Source organism: Physeter macrocephalus, unplaced genomic scaffold, assembly GCF_002837175.3.
Source record: "Physeter macrocephalus isolate SW-GA unplaced genomic scaffold, ASM283717v5 random_203, whole genome shotgun sequence".
NCBI lineage: Eukaryota > Metazoa > Chordata > Mammalia > Artiodactyla > Physeteridae > Physeter > Physeter macrocephalus.
The window spans coordinates 3,574-13,343 of NW_021145489.1; the positions used below are offsets into that span (position 1 = coordinate 3,574).

The following is a 9,770-nucleotide window of genomic DNA, read 5'->3' on the forward strand; positions in this document are numbered from 1 at the left end:
CATTGAGAGCCACTGAATGTTAGGAGGTAGAGTTCAGTGAGTCCAAAATTTGATTTTTTTCAATGTTGCCCTCACTGTCAGCTTTAGAGTCTGGGACTTCACGTGATTGGAGGGAGGGAGGGAGGGAAGGTGCTGGGGGATAGGTTAAAGATTGTCCCGCTGATCCTGGAGCATCTACAGGGCGTGCTTCCTAGGAACCCTGCCAACATCACTTGGGGTTATGTTTTCTGACTTGGAAATATTAAACAACAGCGATCCCTTCAAAACCAGTTCTTAAACCAGACTGGATTAGGGAAAGTAGAAAATTTTGAGTGTTCTGTTATGCTAGGGCTACTGGTTCAAAAAAAATTCAGCCTGTGTCAACCAGAGGTTCTCAACCTTGGCTCCACTTAGAATCATGGGGGGAGCCTTTAAAAATATCCGTTGCCCACCAGTTGCCTTTCTATGGCTTGGGTTCAGTGTGCCCTGTTTTCAAAGGCCAGGGAGAGAGCTTAGAGAATTTCTACTCCTGGAAGATCATCAAGAAGACCTTCTCTCCAAGTAATCAGACTCCTGCCCATTCTTCAAAGCCCAGCGCAGCCTTCCTTAACCTGGAGTGACCTCTAGCAGTCTACACCCCTCCCTTGGCTCTTAACAGACTCTGCCGCCTTGGTTAATACATCTGTATATTTTGCTTCCCAAGTGGGCTCAGGAACTCCTCATGGGCAGGAGTGGCACAGTTGTACCCCAGAATCACCTCTCCCGATGGAAAGTTTGACTCTGAAACTGATCCTTTTGCCCACAACAGATTCCTGCCTATTCTGTGCACGGCCCCCTTTGAGTCCTGGGGTTAGGGTGGAGGGGAGTATGACGAAAAAATCAGTAAGATCAGATTTCTGCCCTCAGAGAATCAAATCCTGACAGCCAGCTGCAGCAGGAGGTAGCAGTTCTGGTAGCTCAGAGTACTAAGTACGTTGAGAGAACAGACGAGGGAGCTCCAGGTCCGCATTCCCTCCTCGCTTTCCAGACATTAACAGGAGCTTTGGTAGACTCTTCAAACTGAAGGAGTCTAAGACCAAACTCTTAAGTCTTTCCTCTTTCCCCTAAATGTACTTCTTTCTCCCATCAGTTAACTGTGTCGCTGGCTGTGCTGCCCAAGCTAGAAATCCTAGCTGGTCACCGAGTCTTAAAAGTGCCCCAAACGCTTGTGAAATCCTGCTCCTCTTGAATATCCTGGTCCAAGCCATGCTCCGATGAGTTGTCCTCTTATCTAGGGCAGGGGTGTGCAAACACAGTAAATACGTTAGGCTTTACAGACCACATGGTCTGTCACAGCTATTCAGCTCTGCCCTTGCAATGCAAAAACAGCTGTAGACAATAAAGTAAGTGTGTCTGTTCCGATAAAACTTTATTTACACAAACAGGCAGTGGGCCAGATCTGGCTGGTGAGGCCGTAGTTGCCGAGACCTGGTCTAGAGCATGGAAAGCCTTAATCAGTCTCTGCCAGAGGTGACTTTCTGGAACCCCCCTGATGGTGCTACAACCCTGCTTGAACACCTGCATAGCTCTGTGAGGCCCAAAAGATCAGTGCAGTCAAGGCCAGTGACCAGTGAGAGCCTCATTCTGCTGTTTGTAAAGTGGAGCCAGTGATGTTCATCCACCTCATGGCCGTTGGGTGGGTGAAAGGGACTGAGCAGATTTCTGCTCCCCCGGCATGGATGCTGTCCCTAGAAAGGCTCTAAGCTTAGGAAGACAGTTGCTGCTGTTTGCCATCTAATTCCCAGCCAGTACCAACTGGAAGTTGAAGGGTAGAGCTGTGGTGTGCTAACAAAAGCTGCTGATGTATAAAATACAATGAAGATCATGCTGGTAGCTAAACTCTTCTCGATTGGCATATTTTATATCGCTGTATGTCTGTTGTCCAGAAAATACCATCTGTGGCTGTTAAACTAAAATGCTATTCTCATGGGAAAGCTCACAGATGCCCTATACATTTTCCACAATTAAAACTTGGCTCCTTAGATACCACTGCCGACGTGTTAACCTGAGCTCGGCTCCGTGGCTCCTGACTGGGCATGGTAAGGTTAGGCCTTTGCCTAGAAAAGCAGCCCGAAGTTTCCCTGAGTCAGTGACACTCAACTTTGGGTCGACTCCGTTTACTCCTTGGATTTCTGAGAAGCAGTAAAGCACCGTGACATGTCTCCGCCTCGTTGATCCCTTATATATTCTGACACCACCTGCTAATCAGCCGATAGCAGAGTTGCCTTGCACTCCAGACTGAGGGAGCTTCATGAAGTGGAACGGAGGAGTGGCTTACGGTGTTTATTAATGTATGTGCTAAACAAAAGCCTCGCCTCTGGGCATCCCGTTGCACGCTGGCTCCCTGCAGCCTGGAATACTGATGGCATGTTCTCTCAGAGCCGCCTCTACTTTCCCATGGCCCAGGAAGGCCTGAAACAACTCAGCCTGCCAAGAGGTGCTGTGAGTGCTTCCCATCCAGGGTGTTCTGTAGCCATCACTCCAAAAATGTTGTTCCCAGAGAGACACTGTGTAGGCTGAGACTTCTCTCAAGTAAGTCTGGAGGGAGGCTTAGGATCAAGCCCAGAACAGCCATTCGTTCATTTAGATCAGAGAGGGTGGCAAACTTTTTCTATAAAGGGCCATATAGTAAATATTTGGGGCTTTGTGGGCCATACAGTTTCTGTGGCAGCTACTCAACTCTGCCTTTGTAGCTTAACAGCAGCCTCAGATGTTGTGTAAATGAATGGGTGGGGTTGTGTTACAATAAGACTTTACACAAACAGGTGGTGGGCTGGATTTAGCCCCAGGGCCCTAGTTTTCCAGCTCTACTTTAGATTCCTTCCGGCCAAAGCAGCCAACACTTAGTGTATATCAGGCATTGTTCTAATAAGCACAACACGTAAATGGCCTCCTTTAATCTTCACTACCACCCTGTGAAGTAGGTGCTGTTATCACCCCTTTTTACAGATGAGGAAACTGAGACCCAGGTAAGTGTAGTTTTGCTAGGTATTATTACAGAAAGCAGTGGAGCCAGGGTTATAATCCAGGGACCACTCCGGAGTCACGCACAACCACTGCCCATCATCCCGTCTCCCTGTGTTTGAGAGCTGCAAGTTTCCATGCCTGTGGCATATACTAAGGCCAACATCAGGAGCAGCCATCACGATAAAAATTCTGAGGACACTCTGTGTTCTTAAACACCACTTAGGAGCAAAATTCCATGACCGATTCTTCCCAGAGCTCGGAGCCAAGAAAACTTCCTCAACAGCGTTGAATTTCCCCCTCAGCCTTGGTGTCAGGAAACTCCCATGTTGCATTTTATGTGCCACTGAGGCAACCTCTTTAGGCAGGCTTCCTGGCATCACTCCACCCCCACCCACCCAGTCCCCCTTGCCACCCCTCATACTTCAATTCTGTGACGGTGCTGTGAAATTTGAGGGTTTGTGGTTCTCCTGTGTCCACTACTGCTAGGTAAGTCCCCTCAAACTCCTTGAGGAAAAAGGTTTAGTGATGATTCTGATGGATGTAGAAACACAACGTCTGTTCCACTGAGGAGAAATCAGAAGAACTGCAATCACTCTTCAGCTGCAGGAAATCTCGAGGCCTGTGACTACCTGGAGGGGAGCCACCAGGGTTGTTTTGTTAGCTTTGCGGGCTTGTGGTAGTTTTCTCCTCCAAGAATTGTCCTCAGTATTTCACTTTACAGGAGATTCTTCTTTGAAACTATTTTTGTAATGCACGAGACCTTGAGAGCACTTCCCCATATGCGAATGCCCAGTCATGCCTTCTATCACTGGGGATAAGAATTTTTAGTTCGGCAGCTGGTGGCCCATGAGCTCACTCCTCTTCCTAGGTGTGTGCCAGAAAGCCATCGGCGGGGGTGGGGTGGGGTGGGGTGGGGTGGGGTGGGGTGGGGGTGGGGGTGGGGGGTGGGGCGGGGGAACCGCCTCCATGCGCTCCTGTGACCCCTTTCAGGCCCCACCCGTCTCCTGCTCTGTTAACCTGATCGGCGCTGCCAGAAAGCCATCGGCGGGGGTGGGGTGGGGTGGGGTGGGGTGGGGTGGGGTGGGGGTGGGGCGGGGGGGCGGGGATTTCACGATTCCTCCTGGCCCCTCCCAACCCAACAGGCTCAGATTTTCCACTTGTGTGACTGAGGTCAGTGCCTGCATCCGGCTGGCGAGCTCCCCACATATGCTAGTGCCAGGCCTTAGGCAGGGGCTTCTCTCATTTGCCCTGGAATTCACTCCCCTAGTTGGCCCTCTCCATCCTGCTTGCCACCACGGGGTGGGGAGGCTCCATCGGAGACTGGGGACAGCCTGGCCCAGCTCTGGCTCTGGGCCACCAGGCCGAGATGCGGCCCCTGTGTTTGCTCAGGCCTGAGAGTGAGTATGGAATAGTCCTCTGGCCAGGAGAGGAACAGTGGGATTACTGTTGCTTGCAAAGAGCTCCATCCCTTCCTTGTCAACCCACCAGAGAATGTGGAGGTTGGCAACCATGACCGCTGCCATGGGGTTTACTAATGGTCACTGCCGCCGACTCTCCCGGAGAGGCCCCGCTGGACACGGGGGCTTTGCCATCCGCCGCCTACGTTCCCAGCCTGCCACGTCCACTTACTGAGCAACGGGCCAGCAAATGAGTCTTGGCCCCTCTGAGCCTCACTGTCTTGCCAGTGAAGGTTGGGGTAATAATACCAACATGGAATGTGGCCAGGAGACACAAATGTGTAAGTAGTGTGTGAAAAATCTCTCCAGCACTGGATTTGACCCTGGGTTGGTCTACTAATCAGCTAGGTGACCAGCCATCCTGGTTTGCCCAGGATGGAGGGGTTTCCTGGGAGGCTGAACTTTGGGTGCTACAACCAAGACAGTCCTGGGCAAATTAAGACCATTGGTCACCTTATTTTTAGCCCCAAATGTCAAGATTCTTGAAGCCAGCAGCTTTCATTTAAAAACAAATAAATAAACTGAACCCAAACTGTAGAGGAAACAGACTTGTTTTGTAGCCTGATGTGCCCCAAACTAACTGCCTCTCTCTCTCCAGCCCGAGGAGGTGTTGGCCAGGAGGGCCTGGAAGTGCTTTCCTTAGGTGGGATGACTCATCAAGGACAGAGCAAATCTCTTCTCCACCCAGGCCTCCTCTGCTCCAGCTCACAGGTTCACCCTGACACCATCCTGGGGAACAGGAAGTTCTCACACTTCCCATAGGTCAAGAAGCTGTCCTCGGCTAAAAAGAGGCTGCACTTCCCGCAGCCAAGGCCTCTCTCCCAAAGCAGGTGGGTCGGGTCGTTCCATCTCTGCTTCCAGGACAGAGACCAACCTCCTCGCTGTGTGTTGGCCCGGCACCCTCTCCATCCTCACCCTCACCTCCAGGCTTCAGCCACATGTGCCTCATTCCAGGTTCTGAGACCAAAGCCCAAGGTGCCCTCTAGGCCTGGAGCCCCCTTCCCTCCCCTGTTCATCCTTCAAACTCAGCCCAGTGGCCCCATCCTCCAAGATGCCTCCCCTGACCTCCCGAATAGGCCAGCATCCCTACTGGGTGCTGCCATCTCAGCCAAGCCGGGAGCACCTAAAGGCGGGTACCAGGAGCACTAGCGGCACTCGCCACCATAGGCTCAGGGCCTGCCTCGGAGTCATCCACACTCCACAGATCTGTTTTGAATGAACGGGGCCGAGAAGCCCCAAATTTAACCCCTCTCCTCCCATGGCTTTCCCACCGAGCGGCAGGCAGTCTCTCTCCATCATTACCTGTTAACCATTCCCCTGACCCTGCCTGCAGCCCAGCCGAGGCCACATCCCAGTAAGAGCCACCCCACCTCGCTCCCCTCCCATCATTTGCGAGGAAATATTTCTGTTTTATGACTAAACTCTGCTCCTCGTTTCTCTCGCGTTATCTTAATGAATTAACTGGGTCCCCATCGTTCCCGCGGCCCCCTGCGGTTTAGGAGCTGTACAGCGATATCTGCGATCTTAGTCAACCCACACAGTTGTTGTGCTGGTTCCTATTACAGTAATTGGCATAAACTTTATTCTTTTGCAGAGAGATTTTTTGGCCCGCTGAGACTGCATAACCATCTGCCATAAATTGAGACTAGTACGGCTTATTTTGGTGAATGCAAAATTGGATCCCATTCTTTACTCTGTGGCTTGATTCAACTTCCAGATGGTTAATCCACATGAAGTAATAGGAATGCACCACAGCTCTGCTTAGCTGAAGATGGAGACGTAATATTTATTTGCTGATGTGGAAGCCTCCAAATGCTGCCCTGTCGGGATGTCAGTATATAACGCGGCAGCACAAAAAATGTCGGCTTGTCCACAGGAGCGACAGTGTACCTCTGAGTTTTCATGGGGGACCCCTGATGTCATTTTTTTTTTTTTTTTTTTCTGGTCTGCCCGTGACCTAATCTCAAGAGGTTTTGTTCTCTCCTGGGCTGTTTCTTATCAGCTATGTCTGCCCATGTAGCCGGCTTCACATCTGCTTTGACTTTAGTGCCTGTGACATTTTCATTAATACTTCTTCAAGGTTGAGCCTTGATTCCAAATATCCTGCCGCTCACGGAAGCTGTAGCTCAGCTGTGCCCAGCTGGGGGCTGCTGGGAAGTTTGGCCCAGTGGTATCAACAAGCTTGGACATCTCCACCCGGTTGGGTTAATCAATCCGTTTTTACTTTTATTTCTGCCCACACTGGCCTGCCACGCCGGGGGATGGGATGCTCTGAAAGAGATCTAGGTCAGCAGATTCGGGGGCTTAAGTCTCAATTGTGTTTCCACTCCTGGGAGTCTTGACTGCCTGATCTGCCTGGATTACGCACCCCCGCCAGCCAACCTTGCCCTTGCAAACTCACCCTGGACTTCCCAGCCCAGCCATGTTTTCCCCATCTACCCTGGGGCAGACTGGGACTCAGGGCCTCCTCTCTGTACCCGCCCAGGTCCCTGGGAACCACCTACATTTGAATTACCAGAGGATGTTAAAAGTGCACACGCCTGGATTGAGGGAGAGAAACCGTCCTAGTTTGCTCAGGACTATCCTAGCTTTAGCACTGAAAGTCCTGTGTCCTGGAAAACCCCACCAGATCTGGGCAAACCAGGATGGTTGGTCACCCTACTTGGGCCCTACCCCAGACCCCAGAATGAGAACCTCTGAGGGCTCAGGCCTAGGGATCTAGTTTTGATCAGTTCCCATGGGTGATTCTGAGGAGCTTGGAACCACAGGTACCCTCAGGGCCCATGTTCTCTCACTTTGCATGAATGTAGCACACGATACCCTCATCAATTTCTTTGGTAGAGTGTTTGATTCCCTCACTGTGAGGTCTTCAAGGGAAGGGATCAGCCCAGTTCGCTTTTGCCTTCAGTTCCCAGCTCTGTGTCTGGCCCACAGTCGACACTCAGAACAGACGAATGGAAGAAATAATTGGATACAAGCAAATACCCATGCTGGGGAAAGTGACCCAGACCTGTTTCCCACGTACTTTTCCAAAGTTCTAGGGTGGACTCGATTAGAAATTAGATCAAGGAAATTCTAGTAGAGCAGGAATTGGATCTAGGATATTTTTTTAAGGGAGTGAAAACCTTGAACGTTCCAAGATGGAACAAATAAGCAATTAGATCTAAGAAATTCTAAAATGGAATGGACTGGAACCGTGAACATCCTAAGACAGAATTGTTTTCTTCCTTAATTGTCATGGGAGCTTCTGCAGGCAGAGAGAACAAGAGGCCATATGCCTTGTACCTGATTATCAAAGCCTAGCATCAAATGTTTAAAGTCTGCAGCTCCTCAAATAATCACAGCTGTGCATGAAGACAGACTCAAGTGTGAGGTGTCCAGGCTGGGCAGTGGGGATCAGGGAGCCCAGAAAACAGGCTGAGCTGAGGGGAAGGAGTGGGAGCCAGTGTCTGGCCCTGGCAGGATCCCAGCATCACAATCCTTCACCCCTCAGCCTGGACAGGGCTCAGCCAGGTGATGGCCGTCTTCCCATCACCTGAGTGCAACCCCCAGCTTAACTGAGTTGCCCTGTTGCCTCGGGCAGCAGATCCTGCTGCTTCCTAATTTAGTTTCCTTGTCTTTTCAATAAAGATGGAAAGACTCTTCTCTGGTTATGGCTTTAAAGTGGGTGCAACATAAAGGATTATTTGTATGGGTTTTATGTGTCTGTGAAAACACTGAGGTTGACCCAGGGTCCTAGTCCCAAACCCTGTTCATGATAATCCCGTTGGTAAGAGGGAGTGCACACGAGGAGGAGAGTCTGCGAAGGTAAAAGGGAGCCCAGGGATCACCTTAACAGGGGTCACGCCCGCTGGCTTGAACCCACTGGACTTGGTGGCTGTCGGCATGCTTGTCCAAGTGGATAAAGCAAAGCCCAGTGACAGGCTGCAGTGGAGGGAGCCTGGGGCACAGCTGAGCAGGAGATGTGCCTCCACACCCCCCTCCATCTCCCCCCTCCCAGCCCCCCACGTCCCCGCCGACTGGGTCAAGTGCGCCTCTCCCACCCCACATCCCCGCATCGGTTCCTATGGGCTCCACCTTGAACACGCATCCAGAATCTGACCCTTCTCACCACACCCACAACGACCGTAACCCAGCCCAGCCACCATCTTCTCTCCCTGGATGGTTGCTCAAGACCTTCCTAACTGGCCCTTTCTCTTCCCATAGAGAAGCCAGAGTGGTTCTTTTCAGTATCAAACAAGTTGTACCCGCCCTCTGCTCAGAGTCCCCCTGCGTAACTGACAGTGACCCGCTAGACCCCTCTCTGTCCCTACCGGCTCCTGCTCCTCCTCTCCTTCACTCCACTCCAGCCGCACTGGCCTCCTGCTGGCCAGTTCTGCAAAACACCAGGCGAGTCACCTCCAGGGCCTTTGCACTGGCTGCTCCCGCTGTCTGGAACACTTCCACCAGAGCCCCTCCCAGTTCCCTCTCCTGCCTCACTCAGATGCTCTAATGTCCAGGAGGGCCTTCCCAGGCCACCTTATACAAAACAGCCCTCCCCCCATCTGTCATAGCTCTTTATCCTTCATAGCACTTATCACTACCTGCATGGTGTGTGTTGTGTGTGTGTATTGCTTGTCTCTTCCCACTGGACTAGAAGTTCCATGAGAGCCAATTTCGTGCTGCCCTCCGTGCCTGGAACCCTGCGTGGTCTGTACTAGGTGCTCAGTGAGCATTTGCAAATGAGTAACTCCGGCGTTTCTCCCATGTTAGAAGAGGCTGGTGACTCTCAGTGAACCACATGGTAGATGCAAAGATCACAGCATAACCGAAGAGGGCTGTCCAAATGTAATGATGGCCATTAGCGTCTCTCCACCCCAGAGCAGCGATTCTGGAGGAATCTGTGTAATTGGAGTACAATTAAGCATATGGCAGTGTTTCCACCAGGCCATAGATCCGATTCTGAGCTTCCCCGACGTGGGCTCTGGTTTCTTTCTTTTTCCCCGTAACAACAACCTGGATGCACCATCGGGTGGGCCCCATGGTCTGGATCACAGGGGAATACTGGGGAATGAGATTCATGCTAACAGGATTTAATCCTGAGATGCTGGGCTATATATCCAGTGGCGATTTCCTGGATTTTGCAGCCAACATAAATAACAGCGAGAGGATTCCTGCTGCGTGACGTGAGGTGTGTCCTGCTGGTCTGGGGCAGGAAGCTGCCCAGCCCGGGCTGCTATTGATGGACGAGACTGGGCCCCCTTACGGAATCAGTGGAGCTGCACCCCCCTCCCCCCTCCCCCGCCACCCCCATCCCACATGCCAGATCACTCACTGGCCTCACTCAGG

General features: G+C 51.6%; 1 long non-coding RNA gene across 1 annotated transcript; it reads left to right on the forward strand.

Annotated features, from left to right (window-relative positions):
- The first annotated feature begins 4,108 nt into the window (after positions 1 to 4,108).
- On the forward strand, positions 4,109 to 9,435 carry LOC114484953 (uncharacterized). The gene is made up of 3 exons (XR_003678351.2): positions 4,109 to 4,723; positions 5,041 to 5,272; positions 6,037 to 9,435. It is a non-coding gene; the product is annotated as an uncharacterized lncRNA (long non-coding RNA).
- The last annotated feature ends 335 nt before the right edge of the window (positions 9,436 to 9,770 follow it).